The sequence below is a fragment of the Ailuropoda melanoleuca genome, chromosome 4 (assembly GCF_002007445.2).
Source record: "Ailuropoda melanoleuca isolate Jingjing chromosome 4, ASM200744v2, whole genome shotgun sequence".
Classification (NCBI taxonomy): Eukaryota; Metazoa; Chordata; class Mammalia; order Carnivora; family Ursidae; genus Ailuropoda; species Ailuropoda melanoleuca.
The window spans coordinates 118,007,785-118,030,417 of NC_048221.1; the positions used below are offsets into that span (position 1 = coordinate 118,007,785).

Genomic DNA, 22,633 nt, shown 5'->3' on the forward strand with positions numbered 1-22,633 from the left:
TCAAAGCATAAAAAGTCAGATTATTTCACATGTGCAGTAAAAATAACAGAAACACTGGATCAGGGCTCTCCCACTTCTGGTGCTCAAATGATTTGTGAAAGGGAAATATTAACGATGTCTGGAACCAACTCTTTTTACATCTCTTCACCAAGTTGCCTTATCAGTGAGGCCTTTCCTGACCACCCTATTTAAAACAACAAGACCTCTTTCTCCATGCTCACCTCCTACTTGGTATGCCCTACCTCATCTCCTGGATTTATTTTTCTTCCTAACAGTTATCCCCATATGACATACTATATATTTTTCTTGTTTACTTGTTTTGAAATCTCTCTAGCACTAGAAACATAAGCTCTATGAATGCAGGAATTTTTGTGTTCTGTTCTCTGGTATACTCCCCAACTCCAAAGATTTTGTCCCTCACAGAGAAGATACTAAGAAAAGCAGTTGATGAATAATGAATAATTGGATGAATGGATGGATGAAGAAATGAATAAAATAAAAAGCTGTGAAAAGTTTGCCTTTGAATAAGCATATATTTATGTATGCATGTGTACTATAAATTTTTTAGTTTGTTTTAGCAATTTAAATCAGTTTTTAGTAAACATCCTGGGACGGAAGTTCCTGCCAGCTTTCTAGACTTAATAAGATCTGTCTGTATTCATATTAAGAGCCTGGTATCTCTTCCAGGACATTTTGGGGGCAGCGCTTTCCTTATGTCCCTAATGTAAATCCTGTCAATCCCATTAAAAGTCAAGATTGGACAACTGACAAGTTTGATTCCCCTTCACATCTATACAGACACTTTTTATTTTGTTAACTCTTGTTACTGAATAGTGAATATTGACTTAGAACCAAACAGCCTAGATTAACTAAACTAGATTCTCAGGTCAAAACCAAAATTATTCAGGTGATCTACTTAAGGAAGGTATTACCCTTCCATACAGGGTGGAAATAATCTGGTACCAAAGACCCGTCACGATGTTTGGAGTTATATTTGTGATCCGCAATGAAGCCAGCACCTGAGAGCCAGGTGGGCCAAACTATCCAGTTATAATCTATTTCTGCAGTCAGCAGATGTGTCTGTGCCCCTGCTTAGCATTCTATCACCTGCACATGTACCTGAGATCTCATTTCGTATGTGTGGCTATTACTGCGTCTACAACAGTTTTTTCAACAGTAAAGATTCTTTATTATAAAAGCATGGGTATTAAGGAGGGCACGTATTGCATGGTGCACTGGGTGTTATACGCAAGTAATGAATCATGGAACTTTACATCAAAAACTAGGGATGTACTGTATGGTGACAAACATAATATAATAAAAAATATTATTATTTAAAAAAATTAAAAAAATAAAAGCAATATATGTTCATCATTTAAAATAGGACAGTAAGGAAAAAAAGTTACCCATTGTCTTATCATCCAAAGATAACTCTTGTTAATATCATAGCATGTTTCTTTTGGTTTTTCTAGGCATATATATCTTGTCAAGCTTCTTACATAATCTACAATAGTTTAAAAAAATACTTACCCACTGGTTTCACACTGAAAGATCTCCAGGTCTGAAAGAATTTTAAGGGCAGTTATCATCATTGGAAAAGGCACTGGGGATGCAGTCTGCAGAACTGGTTTATCCAACTTGAATAATAAGTACTTTGGAGAACCTGATAAAAGAACATAAAGAAATCCCCAGAGAGAGTTAAATAATAGAAACCCAAAAGAATACACATGGTGTTAAAGCATTTCCAAAACCCTTGAGTTATAGGTGGTTTTGAGATTTTGTCTACATTTCATCTACAAAGTCAATTAAAAAAAGAAAAATATTCAAAATAGTTACTTGGTGACATGATATTTTTTAAATCAAGTAGTTTTTAAAGAAGTTCAGCCTATTAAAATCCTGCAAATGTGGCAAAATCAAAATTTATACATATAGTATAAAATACTATTTTGGTCCAAATATACTTCTATTATCAGAGTACTCATTAAGAATTTCCGAACACTGACCTTGGAGTGTTAGTAAATCTCTAGAACAGTTCGTTGTGGTGAACATCAAACTCTGACTCTAAATCAACTCCTGACTGCCTCAACGTGAATGTCAATGTTATTTTAGTCCAGGTTGTTTAGTCTCCCAATGGTTTGGGACTTGCTTTAGTGTGGATAGGTACTCTCTGGCTGCAGTGAAAATTATTGCTCCCCAGCATACACATTTTCTCACAAGTTTGAAAAGGACACAATAAGCCAAAATTTCCCCAGGGCTTGAATTACTTCTAAGAGAGAAGTTCTCACTTCAAAAGGGCAATAAAGTTCTGTTGGGTGTGATTTCCAAAGGCTATGATGTATTCATGCAGCAAAAAGGTTTTCATTAACATGAAAGCCTTTATCTTCAAAAAATCCTTGTGAGGTTGCCTAGGACAATAAGAACTATGCTTCCAATTTTAGGAATAGTAAAAAGGAGCCAACTCCATGCAGCTGTCCATTAAGAGACATAAATTAGCACCCCAGCCTCTTGACTCAGAATCTTGGATTGGATTTCAACATTAGATAAGCAAATGGCGAAAGTTTTACTTACCTCTGAGTAAAATGCCATTAATGCTGCTTACTTTACTAGATCGTTGAAGGAGTTACATAGGTAACGTAAAATCTAGCCACTGTATGTCCTCTAAAACACTGGGTGTTCAGGAAAGCTACCTCCCTTTGCCCACACAACCTCTTCCCTTCCAATATTTAACGGTTTCTAAGTTGCGGACTTAGGTGAAATAGAGGACATATGATTGAAGTGACAGAAAGAGAGATGTTAAGTTAGAGAAGGAAAAAGGAAATAAGATAAAAAATATTGTGCCACTAGAGCTTCTAGGAGAAGGGCAGGTGGCCTCATCAGCAATGGAAACTCATTCTTGAAAGTTCTTAAGCCAAAGTAAAGTAATGACTGTCAGGGATGTTGTAAGCTTAATTCCCAGATGGTGTCTAGGAAGCATGCCAGAATGACAGCAAAGGTTGCTCCTGGCTCCAGGACTGCAGGATTTATAAGGCGAAATATTATATCTAGTAAGTATTCAATAAATAGTTTTGAAATGATGTTGGCCATATTAGAACTTCTAAAGGTAGTCTTGTCTATAGCATTATCTCTATTGCAATAAAAAACTAACAAAAACCCTTAAAGACTCTTCCCTCCTAATGGCAGATATTGTCTTTATGTATAAATGACCACAAATATGTCTTTGTTTTTATATAACCAAGGGGGTTTCTCTAAATGCCTAAATCCTTAGTGAAAATGAGTGCCGATGATCACAAACCTTTGAGCCTAAAGGATTAACAACTAAGGTGTCATAGCATTTGTTGTTCTGACCAAGCTTAATCTCCTTTTCTCACCACAGACATGAGATTTGAAAGGTGCTGTGATTATGCTCTCTGAGACTCCACTGGAAAATCAAGACTATTAAGTTCAGTAAGAGAAATGATAGCAAAACCCAGAAAAGTAATGAAGTTATTTGACAAATACTTACTGAGGATCTATTAGACACCAGATACTAAGCAAGATACTAGCAAAGAATTAAACAAGTAATTACAATAAAGTATCCCAGGAAGGGGAGGAGCACTAAATTAATCCAGAGCCAAAGGAGTTTTAGCTAGGCAACGAGTGAATGGGAAAATGGCAATTATGAAAAGCTGAAAGACATTTAAAATGATTGAAGTATTGAATGTGGCAAACATGAGACTAAGAAGGCTGTAGGAGTAGCTCATGAACAGTACTGTAAACTATATGAAGGAATATGGGCTTTATCTGAAAGGCAATGGGAAACCATGATTTCAAAGATGAGTAAGAGTGTGGCATGATCCTATCTAGATTTTTTAAAGATCCCTCCAGCTGCAATATGGAAAAGAGATTAGTAGAGACGTACATAGATGATGCTGAAAATAGTTAATAGTCAATTATGACCATCTAGGCAAGAAATGATTGTTATGGAAACCAGTGTGTGGCAATAGAGATGAAGAGGACTGGTTGGTTATAATTTGAAGACAGATCCAACAAGATTTGGTGATCAAATGGCTTTGGGGAATGAGCAGAAAGGAGGAATCAGGGATAATTCCCAGGTTTATAGCTAGACATTTGGTTGGGTTATGAAGCCATTGCCCTGAAATTGAGAAATTGAAGGGAAGGGGAAGGAGAAGGAACTTCATGTTGGACAAATGATGAGTTCATTTTTAGTTGTGTTGAGTTAGAGATGTCTGAAACATCCAAAGGAAAATGTTGACTTAGCTTCTGGATACCTATTACAGACTTCTGAATTGACACCTGAGCAAATTTAAGTGCTAAGAATCAGTGGAAAGGAAAATTTAAGGAACAGGAAAAAAAGAATTTAATGTAAATAATAAGGTCCCAGGGAGGACAGAAGTGATGGACCCATGCATAGGTGGAGGGATTTACCTTGGATAAGGTAGCAGGTCACCTTTTTCAATTTAACAGCAGGAAAGAGGGGGGAAATTGGTAGAGGTATAGGTAGATTTATCCTTTTGATTGCAGGGAGTCAAGGAAGTTTCTAATGATTCATTTACTCTAAAAAGGAGACAAGGTCATCTGCTGGAAGATCTGAGGTTTATCAAGAGGAAAAAAATATGCAACAGATGTTATAAAGCATGGAAGAAAGAAACAAGAATTACTGGGCTATTTCCCATTATTTCCATTGAGAAGTCTGATGTTTCTCTTCTGGATCTTGTTTTGAGAGAAATTTGGTATTTCCTATTCTCTGGGTGATATCGTTCACTTGTGTCACATTTCTGAAATTATTTAACTTTTCTGGAACAACTTATACAGGAAGTTCCTTCTTTATGGAGCAGGCGATTCTGAGTTAATGCCGTTGTGGTTGTGGTTCAGTCACATGTGGTTTCCATAACTCAGAGCTAAAGCATGGCTGGCATTTGCTAGGTAGTTTCCTCACAAGGGCATGCGTCCCTCCCATTTCACCTAGCTTTGCTTCAAATGGTGAAGAAGACAGACTTTCTTGAAGAAATCATTTGTCTCCCACCCTTTGTCGTGATCCAGGATACTGCATTCAGGCATCTACAGCCTCAGCCACCATCCCCATGTCCTGAACTTTCCCTGCCGGGATTTCTGTATCTCTGCCACACCCCCCAGGCACACTCACCAATGCGTTCATTATCCGTTACATCTAAAAAAGGTCATAAATCACAAGATACATTACTATTTCTTCTCAGTTCACTCTTCATATCTGGCATTCTTTGCTTATTTCTGTATTGGTCTGTATTGTTTTATCTTTAATTTTCCTTCTCACTTCTTTCCACATCGCCTCTCAGTTCTTTGAATTTCTCTTTTTACCTTATTTCCTCCAATCAGTTACTCTTCTTATCATACTCTGTCACAGCTTCATTGTTGTCACTGTCAAAGTTGATTCTATCACAAACCAACCGGGATAGTACATACTGAGGAAATGAACCCAATGTTTACAGCAAAGTTACAACATTTTAAGTGGGCCATCATGATGACCCAGAGAATCAAGTATCCCACATTTATAGAGAGTGGAGCAATATCCCTAAAGGTTATTTAACAATGACATACGGAGTTGCTGTGGAAAATATTTTCTCAACTCTAGAGTAATTTTTTTCATTCTTGCCTTGGATGGATTTATTTAATGTGATAATGAGGTTTTCCTGGGTTTTGAAACTTCTGTTGTTGTTGTTTGTTTTTCTCCTGCAAAGAGATTTTCCTAAATCAATAGAGCATTAATAATCAAAATTTGTTGTAGATTTTAGGAAACAAAGTAATAATATCTTTTTCAAATACTACTTTTTGGTGGAATGTAATGTGATACACATAATGTTGGGGAAATTACCTGTATTATGTTTAAATCTTATAACACCCCGAAAGCAAAATATTATTCTCCCCATTTCATAGATGAGGAAATTACAGCCTACGGATGATAAGTTACTTGTCCGAACTTGTTACTAGTTTAGCAGCAAAGCCAGCTCTGTCTGACTCTGAAAATTTTTATTTTTTCTACTACCCACACAACTCTTAGCTGTTGTTAAGCCTTGCCTATTAGATCAATTTCTGGGCATTGTCTAGAACAAATGTGTACTATGCCCTCTGCTTAGCTTCTAAGTATTCTATCAGTGGCTCTATTGTCTGAAGATGAATAACCATTATTATTAGAGCAAGCTTGGTATTTCAGGGACTCACTGGTACCAAATACTGAACGGAAGTCAATAACCAGCTCAGCGCTCATTGCACAAGGCCTCGTTGTAGTTTGGGTTAACAAGTAAGTAACAAGGTTAAGCTGCATTATATTTATTTTTTTCTTGGTTACTGATATATGCTATTGGCAACCAAACAAACATATTTACAGCTATGTGACATGAGTTGAATGAGAAATAAGAATCTTGAAGAAGCTCTAGTATTAAATATGAAATTCCAAAGTCCAACTGAGGAGGTATTTTCCTAGCATTTGGCTGAAGCTAAACACAGAAGAGAACTGATATACACATATTAGACATTTGCAATCAGATGGTTTCCAGATGGACACATTCAACTCCATGGAAAGGTTATGACCTACTATGACAACTCTAGTGTTCAAATTGTAAATAATATCCCAAATTAAGATTCAGAACTAGAAAATATTTAGCATAGAAATTAAAATTTTAAGCCTTGGGAAAACAGTTTTTGTGAAGACCAGTGGCTTCTTCAGCATTATATTCATAAGAATCTTGTCTGTGGCCCTAATGCTTGGGAAGGACCTGGTTCCAAACACCTTGAAATGAAGTCACGTCCCCTTGTTCATTCACTCCAGAGTGAGCTTGATGATGATGATGTTGGTGGAGGAGGAAGAAGAGGCCATCATTTTGAATGCTGTCTGTGCCGTCACAGTGCTGAATGCTTTACCCATTGAACTCTGGGAGGCCAATATTCTCCCCAGAAATCTAGCAACAAATGAAACACAGCTAAACCTTGGTACTTAATTGTTACCAAAAAATGCAAGGAAGTCACATGGGATGAAGTCTGAACTGGTGATTGACTTCTGTTCCGTACTTGGTACCAGCACTAACATGGTAATGCCTATGTACCCACTAGGAGCAAGAAGATGTTTTCAGTAACTGGCATGAGTAAACAAAACTCTTAGGGATCCACCCACTGTGGCCAGATGACAATCTCAGGGGTTAGAATCTACACAAAGGAGGCTCTAAGAGAATGAAGATACTATACAGAAAGACTCTAAGAAACCAAAGAATGTGAATAGAAGGCACAGCCTGCAGTATAATCCCTCTCTCTAAACTACCAGCATTCTGTGCTGGAAGCTGCCTATCTCTGAGAACACTAGGAAAGCATTTTAAAACCTGAGTTCTAAGTTGTTTCATAGGAGTGCAGCAAGAAGCACTAACATAATGAAAAACTGACTTCAAAAATATCTCCATGCTCACAGAAAGGCATTTGTTTGGTTGAGGGGAAAAAAAAGGCCAATGATTACTAAATATCTACTAAACATTAAGTGCTATGATATGGGCTGGAGATGTAAAGAGCTCACTCAAGGGGACCATTGCAGGTTACAGATTATAGACCAGTTATTATAAAACAATGAGCCCATTAAGTCCAGTGTCAGAGAAACATGCCCTGGGTGTTATGCAATCACAAAAGCGGGATAAAATTTAACCAGAGAGAGCTGGGAAGCCTTCCTGAAAGAGGAGACATCTGACAATATTAAGTTTTATGGGTCACAAAACTAGAACAGAAAATACCAACTAAATTCAGTGGTGTCAGACAGCAAAGCAGCCAAAAATATCTGAGCTTGATTCCAGAATTGGGCAAGGGATTGATATCACCAAACCGTTATCAAGAAACTTACCTCTACAGGAAAAAAGAACACATATAAGACAATACTTGGAACAAGAGCTGATGACAGTAAAATGATTGGGATGCACTGAGTTCTGAACTGTCATTGGATCTTTTTAAAAAGTGTAAGCAAATAGATACACTATGAAAAACATGGAGAATGTACAATGCTGCTTTTTAGTAGTATTAATTTTATTATCCAATTTTACTATTGATGGTGATAAGCTTTATTTTTTTAGATTTTATTTTTTATTTTTTAATTTAAATTCAATTAATTAACATATAATGTATTATTAGTTTCAGAGGTAGAGTTCAGTGATTCATCAATCTCATATAATACCCAGTGCTCATTATATCATGTGCCCTCCTCAATGCCCATCCCCAATTACCCTATCCCCTCACCCCCCTCCCTTCCAGCAACCTTCAGTTTGTTTCCTATGATTAAGAGTCTCTCATGGTTTTCTCCTTCTCTGATTTCATCTTGTTTTATGTTTCCCTCCTTTCCCCTATGATCCTCTGTTTCGTTTCTTAAATTCCACGTACCAGTAAGGTCATATGATAATTGTCTTTCTCTGATTGACTTATTTTGCTTAGCATAATCCCCTTTAGTTTCATCCATGTCATTGCAAATGGCAAGATTTCATTTTTTGATGGCTGAGTAATATTTCATTATATAAATATATACACCACATCTTCTTTATCCATTCATCTGTTTATGTACATCTGGGCTCTTTCCATAGTTTGGGTATCCTGGACATTGCTGCTATAAACATTGGGGTGCAGGTGCCCCTTCAGATCACTACATTTGTATCTTTGGGGTAGTTTCCTAGTAGTGCAATTGCTGAGTTGTAGGGTAGCTCTATTTTTAACTTCTTGAGGAACTCCATACTGCTTTCCAGAGTGGCTACACCAGCTTGCATTCTAATCAACAGCATAGGAGAGTTCCCCTTTTTCCACATCCTCACCAACATCTGTGGTGTCCTGACTTGTTAATTTTAGCTATGCTAACTGGTGTGAGGTGGTATCTCATTGTGGTTTTGATTTGTATTTCCTTGATGCCGAGTGATATTGAGCATTTTTTCATTTGTTTGGTGGCCATTTGCATGTCTTCTTCGGAGAAATGTCTGTTCATGTCTTCTGCCCATTTCTTGATTGGATTATTTGTTCTTTAGGTGTTGAGTTTGATAAGTTCTTTGTAGATTTTGGATCCTAGTCTTTTATCAGATATGTCATTTGCAATTATCTTCTCCCATTCTGTTGGTTGTATTTGGTTTTGTTGAGACTGATAAGCTCTAAAAGCTAAATTTCTTACACTATTATAATGCTAACTTTTGTATACATATACAGACCCACTTGAGGATGTAATATTAATTTCTCCTTTTTAAGTGAAACCATGCGTGTTATCATCCAGATGAAAACTTTTGTTCCTATTTAGAAACCAGCATGTTCATGGTACTCTATTGTTGGATGATAGAGTCTCAGTTTTCAAATACTTCTGAATTAGGGATTCGGGGCTAGACCTTTTATTGAAAACAATTAAAAGTAAAGTATAGGAACCAAAAAAAATGTTTTTAAAATTAATTCTGTAAATTAAATGTATATAGCCTGAAGGCTATAATTAGACGACTCCACTTAATGACTTTGTCATTCTCTCTGATTTCATGTGTTTTTCCTACAGCAAATGTTTCTTCCTTTCTCTAAAAGGAAAACAAATCTCAAGAGATGGTGATATCTCTCTTCTCCTCATTTAAGGCATTAACTAATTTCACCTTACTCCTGAAAAGAAATCCCTGTACATACCAACAAAAGAGAAAATATTAGCAGCTAATAAATGTCAGTAGTGTCTTAGGTCCCGTTTAACTACTCTAAGGTTCGCTTTCATCATCCCTAACACGAGAGAAACAATATTACTCTGCCTTCCTCATCAGAACAAAAACAGCTCTCTTAAAAAAGGTTTTAAGAACACAAAACCCAATGGGAAAAAAAAAAGGAAGTCCTAAAATTACGAAATGTTTCCAACTACATTTGTAAAGTGATTATTTGGAATTTAGAGCATATTTCCCCACTAGAACAACATTATAAATAGCTTAATAGCATATTACATACAGAGGATAAGGAGGTTGGTGGGCATCTATCAAAATGCTGAAAAGAACTTTTGGAATTTTCATGGAGTTTAGAGGTTGATAGTACTAATTTGTTAATATGCCAAACTACTCTTCGGAAATTGTGTAACTGCTAGAAACATGAATCAGATGGGTTTATTAGAGGATCTAGAGGGACACAGGAAGAGGGGGGGAAAAGTGGAGGATGGTTCCTTTTCACAAAGTAACTATTGAAGAGTTGGAGGAGGCAAAGGATTGGAAATAAGGGTTTTGTTGGTATAGTTATAAAAAGAGAGAATTAATGAATTGGAGCTAAATTGCTAGCAGTTTAAGTAAACATGAGGTGTCTTTCCTGGCCAAAACCAGAAACAAACAAAAAACACCAGCTCCCCATCAGCTAACTCTCTTATCTCTCCTGTCCTTGACAGCCAAGTAGAATTTGCTGGATTGGTTCCATCCCCTCTTCAGACCACCCAAATCAAGCTCTGTCCAGTTCTCCCCTCAATCCCCACTCCCACACTTCACCAAAACTACTCTGGTGGGGACACCACATTTATGCTAAGGCTCGGCAGCCTTGTGTTACCTCTTGACTACAATCCCCCTGAAATTCTTCTGTTGGATGGTCTTCCAGGCAACTTCTCTTCCCTGGTTTTCCTCCTGTGCCTCTGGTCACACCTTCTTAGTCACACACAGACTCCTCTCCTACTGTTGGGGTCCACAGGTATCTGTGCCTGGACTTTTCTTCTCACCTCAGACTCTCCATGGTAAAGTCATCCACAGCCATGGCTTCAAGTACCACCTCCAGGTCAGTAACTCCAAATCAGACTGAGGCCTGCTGCGTGGTGCACTGGAGAGGACCGAGAGTAGGGGCTGCCACTTAAGAGTGGGTGCCTTTGGGCAAGTTTTATTTAACTGGAGGGTAGGTTTTCACACCTTACCATCATACATGGCTAGTGGAGATATGAAAAGATACAACCACTTCGGAAAACAGTTTGGAAGTTTCTCAAAAACTTATACATAGAGTTACCATATTATTCAACAAATTCACTCCTAGGTAGATAGATCCCTGAAAGAACTGAAAACTTATGTCCACACAAAGCTTGTACACAACTGTTGAGCAGTATTATTCATCATAGCCCCAAAGTTGAAACAACCCAAATGTCCATGAACTGATAAATAGATGGACAAAATGAAGTATATCTATATGATGGAATTTTTTTCAGCCATAAAAAGGAACACGGTACTGATACGTCCTGCAACACGGGTACACCTTGAAAACACGATGCTGAGTGAGAAAAGCCAGACCAAAAAAAAAAAAGCCATATCTGTATAATTCCATTTAGATAAAATGCCCAGAATAGGCAAAGACTATACTCATGACTCTGACTCTACTCATAGAGACAGAAAGTAAATTAATGTCTTCCAGGGGCTGAGGGAAGTGAAGCATAAGGAGTGACTACAATGAGTTGAGGGTTTCTTTTTGGAGTGATGAAAATGTTCTGAAGTTTGATAGTGGCAGTTGTACAACCTTGTTAATAGACTAAAAATCACTAAGATGTACACTTTAAGAGGACAGATTCCAATAGCCTGTCAATTAAATTTCCACTAAAAATTTTTGATTACTTAAAAAATACGTCATCTTCACCCTCCTAAACTTCTGTACCTACATCTCCTTCCTTGATGCATGGTTCCATCTCCCTCCCAGCATTCCATGCCAGAAACTTGGGACTCCTCCTAGACCTCCCAGTGCCTTCTTTCACCATCCCCCCATATCCAAGTCTGATCATCTATCTCCCAAATGCTTCTCATATGGGCCCACCCCTCTTCCTCTCCAGTGCCTCTTTTAGGTATTTGGAGATGGTGCCTTTGGGGGATAATGAGGTCATGAAGGTGGTTTGTTGCTTAAGCCACCCAGTCCATGCTATGTTTGTTATAGCAGCCTGACCCGACCAGGATATCATGCTTTGTACATATTGTTTCTTTTTTAGAATGTTTTCCTTCCCCTCAACATGTCTGTTTGGCAATCACATATTCACTTCTTAAATGCCTACTTGAATTCTTCTCCTCCCTCCCAGCTCCTCCAGGCAGATTTTTGGCACTCAGTGTACTGACTTGCATGCGGCTTTGTATGATTTCTGTTACCGAATGGTTCTGTCTCCCCGATAGTTTCTGAAGAACCAGACGGTGTCTTTAGTCTTTCTAGCTCTCAACCCAGAAGCATGTGTGATATCTGTATATGGTTATCTTGCTGCCATCTTATTCTTCCCACATGATCTGCTAACTTTAAATTTGTTTTTTTTTCCATTTTTCCTCTAATATTATTTTTGTCTTGAGTTTTTTCTTTTACTGAATGAATTTACTCCTCTTATATTAACATGCTCCTGATGGAATTTCAAGACATGCATCCAGATTTTTATTACAGATTTATGTTATAGAGAATAAAGTTACACTGAATACTTCTTCCAGTCATTTTATCATTTATTTAATAAACACTTATTTCTGTGCCAGACACTGTGATTAACACCATGGCAGAGATACAAGATTATATCAGGCACAGATTGTAATCTCAGAGGCCTTAGAATCTAAAGAAGGGGGGGCACAAAATAAACAGAAATGACGATACAGGGCATTATGAAAGAGTCACGAGAGAAGTAAAAACTTCTGACTCACAGAGTTGAGCTGTGGTCTTAAAGCATGAGTGGGGTTGCACTAAGTGGAGAAAAGGAGAAACCACATGCTAAGAAAATGACTGAAAAAGGCAGACAGCTGTGGAGAAGCAGGAATGCTAACAGAATGGGGAGCTCTTAAAACTAGAATTAAAGTATCTATGTGTTCATTCTTTCATTCAACAGACGTAGAGGGGGAGAGAGGGACTACCATGTTGTAAGGAGCAGAACTAGAAGTCACCACGAAGGTCCAGGTGATGTAATCCAACACAGCCCTTTCCTGTGGGTTTGTGCAGGCTTCACACATTTATTCACTTACTGAGCTCTGAGTACAGCTTGACTGATGGATAAAAGTCTGGACTCAAGTACCAGACCACTGGGACCAAATTTGACTCTTGTGCTTTCCAGTATGTGGGCTTGGGCACTTTACATAATCTTCCTGTGTCTCTGTACCTTTACCTATATACTTGGATAGGAACAGAATCTATGTTGTAGGATTGTTATAAGAATTAAATGAGTTGGGGTGCCTGGGTGGCACAGCGGTTAAGTATCTGCCTTCGGCTCAGGGCGTGATCCCGGCGTTCTGGGATCGAGCCCCACATCAGGCTCCTCTGCTATGAGCCTGCTTCTTCCTCTCCCACTCCCCCTGCTTGTGTTCCCTCTCTTGCTGGCTGTCTCTCTGTCGAACAAATAAATAAAATCTTTAAAAAAAAAAAAAAGAATTAAATGAGTTAATAGAGATTAAGGGCTTATTAACTGGAACATAGTATACTCTTGGTAAGTGTTAGCTACTATTATTTTCTTCCTGGTAAATGACCAAAAAGTGCCTTCTACTTAAGGAATAAAATGATTCCTATTTATATCATTTCTCTCCAAGTTATAAGCCCCATAATTTGTCCTACATATACTCATTTTGCAAAAGAAAGAAAGAAAGAAGACAGAGAGAGAAACAAAGAAACCAGGGGGAAAGGCAGCATAGGCTGGAAATTTGAGTTATGAAGTGAAAACTAGTTTAAATCCCATTTCTACTAACGGTGCCTCAGGCCCACATTTCCTTAAATGAAGATTCCATATTCAGCTTCTTACTCTGTAGTATTCAATGTTTGGGGAGGACAAAGGTGCTGCCTCTAGACATACAACCCCACCTATTCATATTCGCCTATTTATATTTTTATCGATCAGTTATAATCTATTTTTTAAAGAAATATCTATCAAGCATATAAGTACTTAAGGGGATACAGAGACACATACATGTCCCCAAAGAAGTTAAAGAGGAGGAGATTATAGTAGATTCATATAGAAATCCCAGCAGTATTTCATGTGTAACAAAGAATCAAGAATAAGATCCAAGTCTTGACATTGTAATCATTTTTCTCCAGCATGGGAATAAATGCATATTGAGTTATTAATATCCATAAAAAACAATTCTTGAGAATCGAAATCACACAAAAACATTTCCACCAAAAGTTCTGCTGATGGATCTACTAGTCACAATAAGGACGGTGAAGAGTTGAAATAGTAAGTGAAACCGAGCTGGGCGCTAAAATTAGAATGAGAACCTCATCAGCTTCTGTGGTAATTTGTGGGGATTTCACAAGTCCCCATGTTCACACCGTTTTAAACCCTCGCCAATCTTTATCTCACCACAATATCTCATTTTCAGTGACTTTTTTTTCAACACCTCTAATTTCTAGTCCAGAAGCCAGGGCATGTATTTATGTATGCATTTAGCTATCTTAACACACTTCAACTATTAATCACATAAAACCTGAAAGGATTTACCAAGCATGGAGGTGAAAAGATACTTCCTCACTACTCAATGCAGTGCTGATTATTTATTGCCTTCTTAAAACAGAAAAATACAAATAAAAATGTTTAAACCTCTCATTAACTTATTACTATGCAGTAATACTTGGTTTGGGTGATAAAGGGGGAAAAAAGCTACCACAAAACAATCAATGACTGGGGGAAAAAACACTGAAATATCTCAAATGGTGTCTATACTGAAAAATGGAGGAACACTCAAAACCCAAACTGGGTTACATATCTCAAGCAATGTGAACGGAGCCCAAGTTTTATAAAAGTTTTGGGTTCTCAGGCATTCTTGTTATTTTTTCCCAAAATTTGGTTTTGCTTTTGGATAAGGGAGTCTGGACTTTGGTGATGTGCTTACTACACGGTGCCAAACATCTATTTTATAAAAGCTAGAAAAAGGTTTATGTCGTCTAGATGTCTCCAAATCTCCCCATCTTTGTTGTAATATGGAGCAATCTGAATCACCCCAATGAGTCTTTTATTGAGAACTATGTCCACAGCAAGACGACAGAACAGATGCCGTATGCCCGACATCAGCAACATCTCGCATAGGTGTTCTTGTGGGCCCTAATACAAAATCACACTTTCCATAAAATCTAAGAAACTGGCTCTGATGCCATAGAAATTAAATATAAAAATACAGTGGCTGCTTAAACATTATATTGTTCTCTAATGCTCTTTTGACATTTTTCTCTTTATCTGAGAATGCCTATTTAAAGACTTGAAACACAAGTCTTAAGTTCTTTTCTCCAAATTGAAGATGGTGCAAAATAAGGTCTTCCTCACTCAGCATCCACAGATTATAAAACAGTGACCTCTTGGACAGAGATCTGGCCCATAGATGGTTTTGTTGTTGTATTTATTTATTTACTTATTTACTTATGTTAGGCCCACATAGGATTGGCTCTCACAAAGTTTCAAAAATTTTGCATTATTTGCAATATGTAAAAATCCAGACTTCCACTTTTTACAAATCCAGTTTTGTAGATTTTTTTTTTTTTTTTTTAAGATTTCATTTATTTATCTGAGAGAGAGAGAGCATGAGTGGGGGGTGGGCGGTGGAGAAGCAGGACCCTGGGATCATGACCTGAGCCAAAGGCAGACACATAATGACTAAGCCACCCAGGTGCCCTAGTTTTCTAGATTCTTATGGAAAAATCAGATCTGCCCCATGAGGCAACATCTGGCTGAGTAGCAACTGCCTTCTAGTTTCTCAAAGTTCCCACTACCCTCTATTGTTTCCCCAACTGAGGCCAAGGGTCATTGCCATTCATCACCCCACTATGTGCTTTTTCTTTTTAGATTTAAAGGGAAAGTGAAATATCACTTCTAGACAGAGAGAGAGAATTTTTCCTACCCCTAATCTACCTGACTCATTATAGTATCTTCTTGGCCGTGCAGACTCAGGCTGCCTACTGATATCACAGATGCTAAGCGAATGCTAAGGAGGATTCTTCATTGGGCAGATCTTAAGAATGTTACTATTCATGGATTAAACAAAGAGGAATCCCACCTACTATGCCTCTGGCATATTTTCATTTACAAAGTAGGTTCGAATTGCAAGACAAACTTCGTCTTGTGCCCAAGCAAGAAAGTAAGTTTGAGGATTTCTACAGCATTCGTCAGGCTTGCTTTGGCTAATAAATTATTATTTATTTCCATTTATAATATGTTTAAAATGTCTACATTACCTCCAACTTTTGCAATTCCCCCAGATTTCTGTGCTTTCCTTTTGCAGAAAAGCTCTCATAATCAACAAAATAGATGTCCACTAATGATCCCCAAAGAGCATGGGACTTGGTGCAAATGACCTCTCAACAATTTACTTTGTAGATTCTGGAAAGATTAAGGAAAAACAGAATGCATACTGGGATATGTATATAAAAAGTATGTAACTACTCATCCTTAGAGGCAAATACATTTTTAGATTCCCCACATTATAGTGAGTATCTAGTTTCACTCTCTCCCACTTCCTCTCTATGTTGCTTTGGATATGTTGACTACAACTATTAAGAGCTTACTCCTCCATGTCAGATTTGAGTAATCCACAGGTACTCATCACTGTGGGTTTTTCAGGATAGCTTCCTGTGGATAATTCCCAGCACTTAGACCATGAGTCACTTGGGTAACTAGTGACTGTACAAGTTGAGCTGGTTTTCTTCCTTTGTTGTTGTTTATTACTCTAAAAGGAGAAACCAGAAACCAGGGAAGGGTTATTTACTGGTCAGTGCAGCTGCAAGGACTGGTCTCTAAACACCTGATTTCATCAGCTTGCTCATTCAAGTCTTCTGATAGTGCTTTTTTTGTCTACTCAGAGAAACTGTAGTTCTAATAGAGAAAGAGATTGTGGTACAGGAGAGACAGAGAACATTTCCACTTTTCAAAGGGACCTTTTCTTTTCCGGGTAAACTACCTCACTTTATAAAGGAGAGCCCCAGAGCCAAAAAGATAACATAATTTACCCAAGTTTAAACAGTGAGTTTATGGAAGAAAGGGAAATACACCACCATGGTGGGCATCCAGAGAATTCAGCCTCATCCTGGGGTCCCTGCGACATAAAAAGGGCATGTGTCAGAAAGCTGATCTTGAACTGACTTAGACTTGGAGAAATGGAACAGCTATATGCTGTCTGTCACAGAATTTCTGCTCAGCAGTCTAATTTTAAGGGAATTTGGCTCCTTGACTTTGCAAATATGATTCTTATCCCATCATCTCCCTTTGTCAAAAAAATTTTTTTTGCATTCAGGGGTCTAATATGATAATGGAAGTTTTAGTAAGAGGCTAAAATCCCTGGTTGGTGGGTACTGGGCATCTGAAGCAGGTCTGGGTACTTTTGGGCTGGGCAAAGATGTGCTTGTTGGTGATGGTGAGTTTAAGAATGTGGAACCTTGGAACTCAAAATGGTCCTGATACAAAGAGCTGGCTCTCTGGTTCTGACACTTGCATCCTAAACCCTGTCTTGTCATTTACTCCTGTTGCATGACACCCCACATGTTTTGTTGGTTAACTCTGGTCACTCAAACTTTGACTTCTCATTTTAAGTCTTCCAGGAAAGACCTGCATATGCTCCCTTCCCCCAGTCTAAACTCACTCCTATGGCATCACCAGGCTTTGAGACTCTGCCCTTACTCTCCCAGGTTTGGGACCAAATAGTCTATAAATTATAGTTCCTATTGTCCTCATCCTCAAATTCCAACCACAGCAGGCAGTGGCAGCCTTTTCAAGAGGGATAAGCCTTGATTTTTAAGGAGCAAATGCTTCCCATGTTCCCAGCGGTTTGTCTCTGGCTTGGGTAGCTCTAATCTTAATTGGAGAAAGACCTCTCTACTTTACAAAATGGGATTATTGTGTTCTGGAGGATACCTGCCTCTTATTAAATGCTTGAAAGAAATTCAAGGAGGACCTGAGTTCAGAGGGACAACTTGCCAGTGAAATGAAGGAGAACCTACAAAAGAAGTCCACACCCATGGACGCCTGTGTGGCTCAGTCAGTTAAGCATCTGCCTTTGGCTCAGGTCATGATCCCAGGGTCCTGGGATTGAGTCCTGCTTCGGGATCCTTACTCAGCAAGGAGCCTGCTTCTCCCTCTGCCTGCTGCTCTCCCTTCTTGCACTCTCTTTCTCTCTCTCTGACAAATAGAAAAAAAAATGTCCACACCCAGCTTGAGAACACATCATCCTTCTACATGACCTTCATACTTTGCTCTGTCAGGGTGGACTCATGAAGCCTGGGGCAGAAAGAGAGAGCCAGGCATACTGCTGCCAGCTGGTCCTGTCCCTGTTCTCCCAGGCTCCCATACACAACCACCCATCCCCTCCAGCATTCTTCCACATGCAGGAAAGTTGCTCACTAGGGAGTCCCCCTTCCCCATATCCACTTCTTCAAAACACAACTACTTTAAGGGGGCACAACAGTTTCTAGAGTAGACTGATATTAGTCTGCTCCAGTTGCAATAAGATATCACAGACTGGGTGGCATAAACAACAGAAATTTCTTAGAGTTCTAAAAGCTAGGAAGCCCAAGATCAAGGTGCTGACCGATTTTGCTCCTGGTGAGACTCTTCCTGGCTTGCACTCTTCTTGCTGTGTCCTCAAATGGTGGAGGGAGAGAGAGCTCCAGTGTCTTTTCCTCTTCTTACATGGGTTCCAGCCCTACTGGATGAGGGTCTTACCTTTATAACCTCATGTAACCTTAATTACCTCTGCATAGGCCCTATTTCTAAATTCAGTTATATTGGGAGTTAGAGCTATGACTTATGAATTTGGGGAAGAACACAATTCAGTCCATAGCAAGTCTCTTAACCAAGAATGTAAGATACCATATGTGGAATTGTGTGTGTTTGTGCCCATGAGTTTCTGTGGGTTTTTTTAAGATTTATTTATTTATTTGACAGAGAGAGAACACAAGCAGGGGGAGCAGGAGAAAGAGAAGCAGGCTCCCCACTGAGCAGGGAACCCAATGTGGAGTTCAGTCCCAGTGTCCTGGGATCATGAAGGCAGATGCTTAACCAGCTGAGCCAGCCAGGCACCCCCCCATAAGCTTCTTTCTGGGGAGAGGGTCCATAGCCTTCCTCACAGCCTCAAAGGGGTCTGTGATCAATAAAAGTTTAGGAACCACTATTTAAACCCACAAAGACTGATTGCCTCAGAAGATTTCAGAAGAAGATAAAGGAAAGTCAGGATTCCTTGAGGTTCTACCACCTGATATCATTTTTTTAATATATTAAAACACATGGACTTTGCCCAATGCAAGATGAGAGGAAAAACATCATTCCCTGATTCCTACCAACAACTTTTTAGAGTCACAAAAATTTAAGGTACTGAAAAGTTTCCTCCTCCCAAGAGTCCGTATGCAAACTTACACTGAACATCTAATTTAAAAACAACTTAAAAACGATGTAAGGTTTCTTTCTTTCTTTCTCTCTCTCTCTCTCTCTTTTTTTTTTTCCCCAGAGACATCTATGATGCTGTCAAGGTCTACAGACACTACCCCCACTCTTCCCTGGGAAGTTGTTTTCTTCGCCACTTCGTTCAGCACCTTGGCCAGATGCCATCAGGTGAGGTGGGCTGGACACCATGCTGTGTGGTCCACCAGCTTCCATGGCACTTCCCACAGGGCAGAGCAGCCAAGAGGAAGGCTCCAACGGTATGTAGACAATGATATAAGTCCAGCCACTTCATAAAAACACTGTCAAATAGTGTCCTTTCAAATAGGGCTTATAGGAAGCCCTGTGACATGTTGTTGACCCACAAACCACAAGACTTCAAACATTAGTGCAGTGCAGTTCTCAGACTAAGGAAATTGATAATACATGTAATCTCTGCACCATCTCGAATGGGGCTTTGTGCCTATCTTAAGTCTTTCTTCAAAAGACATTACAGGGCAATGATCTAACTTTACCCGACAAAACAATTCTGAAAAAGAGTTAACAGTATTATTTCTATGTTATAAATAAATAGGAACACAAAGAAATTAAGTAAATTTTCAATTAGCTACTCAACTCATCAATCTACAAGCATTTATTAAAGATTATGTTTTTACTCATTTTGGGGGGGGGTGAGGGGGAGAGGGAGAGGGACAGAATCTTAAACAGGCTTTATGCCTAGCATGGAGCCCGACTTGGAGCTCAGTCTCACAACCCTGAGATCATGACCTAAGCTGAAATCAAGAGGTGGATGCTTAACCAACAGAGCCACCCCAGGCATCCCTTTTTCTCTTTTCTGAATGATGTTTAACTATTACCTTTTAATCTACTTAAGAGTATGATTCAGGGGCACCTGGGCAGCTCAGTCGGTTGAGCGTCTGTCTTTGGCTCTGGTCATGATCTCAGAGTCCTAAGGATCGAGTCCCACATTGGGCTCCCTGCTCAGTGGGGCATCTGCTTCTCCCTCGCCTGCTACTTCCCTTTGTTCGTGCTCTCTCTCTCTCTCTCTCAACTAAATTAAAAAATTTTTAAAAAAGAGTATGATTCAAACAGCACAAGGATCTGATTCTTATCTCAACAGGAAAAAAGTGTCTGTTTTAGGCTTAGTATCCTAATAGTCCTTTATTGACGAAACAAATACTGACGGAACACGATACCTCTACCTTCCAGACATTAAGACAGGGCCTAGGCACTCAGGAGTGAACAAAAGATCCCAGGGTCCTGCTCTGCTGGGAGCCTGCTTCTTCCTCTCCCACTTCCCCTGCTTGTGTTCCCTCTCTCGCTGGCTGTCTCTCTCTGTGTCAAATAAATAAATAAAATCTTTAAAAAAAAAGATTTAGTGAGAGATGTGAGAGAATGAAAGGCCTGAAGACCTGTCAGGATTACAACCTCATTTACTGAGTTGGGAAGATTGACAAGACAGACAGAGGTACACTAGGAGAAATCTGGAGTTGTGCTTAAGATGTACTAAGGTTGAGTTGTCTGTGAACTCCTAGGCGCACATCTCAAGATGCAGTTAATTCATCCAAATGTGGAAAGATTGGAGATGGAATTTAATTTTGGGGATTATCCCCATGTAAACAGCATCTAAAGCTACAGAAATGATTCAAATCTCTTGGGAAGAAGGCATAAAGAGTAAGGACAAGAGAGCCCACCCTTATGCCTTTGGCGTTCCAACATCTAGAGGTCAGAGAAAGGAGGTGAAGGAGCAGAGTGTCGTGAGGAGCTGTCAGAGAGGCAGAAGGAAAATATAAAACATGTATGCCATGAGGCCAAGAAAAGAACATGCTCATGGAAGCTGAAACCGTGTGTCGAATGCTACTGAGAGAGGTCAAACAAGAGAAAGATGGGGAGCTATCTGCTTTTTAAATTTTTGCTACAAAGAGGTCACTGGTAAACTTGACAAGAGCAGCTTTAATGGAGCTGTGGGCAGAAGCCAGGTTGGTGTGAGCTGAAGAGTAAATGGGAGATAAAGTAACAAAGACAGCATGTGCAGAATAAGAGTTTAATGACTTTGTCTAGAATCGAAGAGAAATTGGCAGAGGATGTGGGGCTCAAGGGATATTTTTATAAGATGAGAGCTGCTGAAACATTCCTGTACCCTGATGGGGATGATCTTGTAGAGAGGAAGAAGTTAAAGAATCAGAAGGAGGAAGGAGTAAACCAAGGGGATGAGCACCTGTTGCAGCATGGATGAAGAAAGGAGAACATGGTTGCAAACACAGAGTATATATCATTAGTAAGGGGAAGATGAAGGAGAAGAACATAAATCAGAGACATGATCATCAGGTTGGCAGCAGGAGTTTATCTAACCCACCTGCTTCCAATACTCTCAGTTCTCCTCCCTGAGATTTTGAAGAGGAAAGAAGTGAGCAGAGAAATGAGCTCCCCAAGTCCCAGAGGGGGAAAATTCCCAAGATGAACTGTCCTATGACTTGGGATCTAATGATCCCTTTCCCTGCCTGTTAAACAGTATGGCGCTAATTCCCTTGAATATTTTTCTAGTCATCAAGTATCTGTATTCTTGCCTGCCAACATTCGATGCTCATAGATACCAAAGAGTGCTGTCGACTTGTATTGTAAACCACTCCCTTTGGCTTTCTGCGGACCCTATTCTGAAAGACTTGTCATTTTACATCTCGTTTTTGCCCTAGTGCCCATGCAATAGTATTTCATTAAGGGCATTGGGTCATCATTCGTTACTCTTCAACAGCAGCCACGAGATGAACTGGCACATGTAAATCATCTCTTGTTTTCAAGGCACAGGAGAGTAAGATTGGTAACTGACACATATTGATCAGGATTTCTCAACCTCAGTACTATGGACACTTCAGCTGGATAATTCTTCCTTGTGGGGGTCCATCCCATGGGCTGCAGGATGTTTACCCGCATCCTTGGCCTCTATCCACTAGGTGCCGGTAGTACTCCACCCCCAGCCCCAGGAGGAACAGGCAAAACTGTCTCCAGACATTGCCAAATGTCCCTGGAGGGTAAAATCCCCCCCCACCCCAGTGAAAACCACTGAAACAGACTGATGTCCTAACACCAAAATGGAAACTGAAAAAGTCAATCAAACACCTAAATTTCTTTCTAGTATCAGAATGTCTGCTTTTTGTGTAAGCAAACGTCTGGCTATTTGACTGAATTTTTCAGTCTTCAAATGAATCTGAGATATCTTCATCAGCAATAAGCATTTGAAAAAAATGCATCTTCTAGACATCATCTCAGCTTGATTTTTAATTCTTGAACCAATCGGTCGGTTTTAACATGTCAGAATTTGACTTAATT

General features: G+C 39.2%; 1 protein-coding gene across 4 annotated transcripts in view; it reads right to left on the bottom strand.

Annotated features, from left to right (window-relative positions):
- Positions 1-22,633, bottom strand: part of RASGRP3 (RAS guanyl releasing protein 3) — a 101,884-nt gene that overhangs the window by 39,880 nt on the left and 39,371 nt on the right. For all 4 annotated transcript variants that reach the window (XM_011229800.3, XM_011229801.3, XM_011229799.3 and 1 more), the window contains exon 2: positions 1,531-1,663. The gene's annotated coding sequence lies outside the window, so the exon portion shown is untranslated. The remainder of the gene's footprint in view (positions 1-1,530; positions 1,664-22,633) is intronic.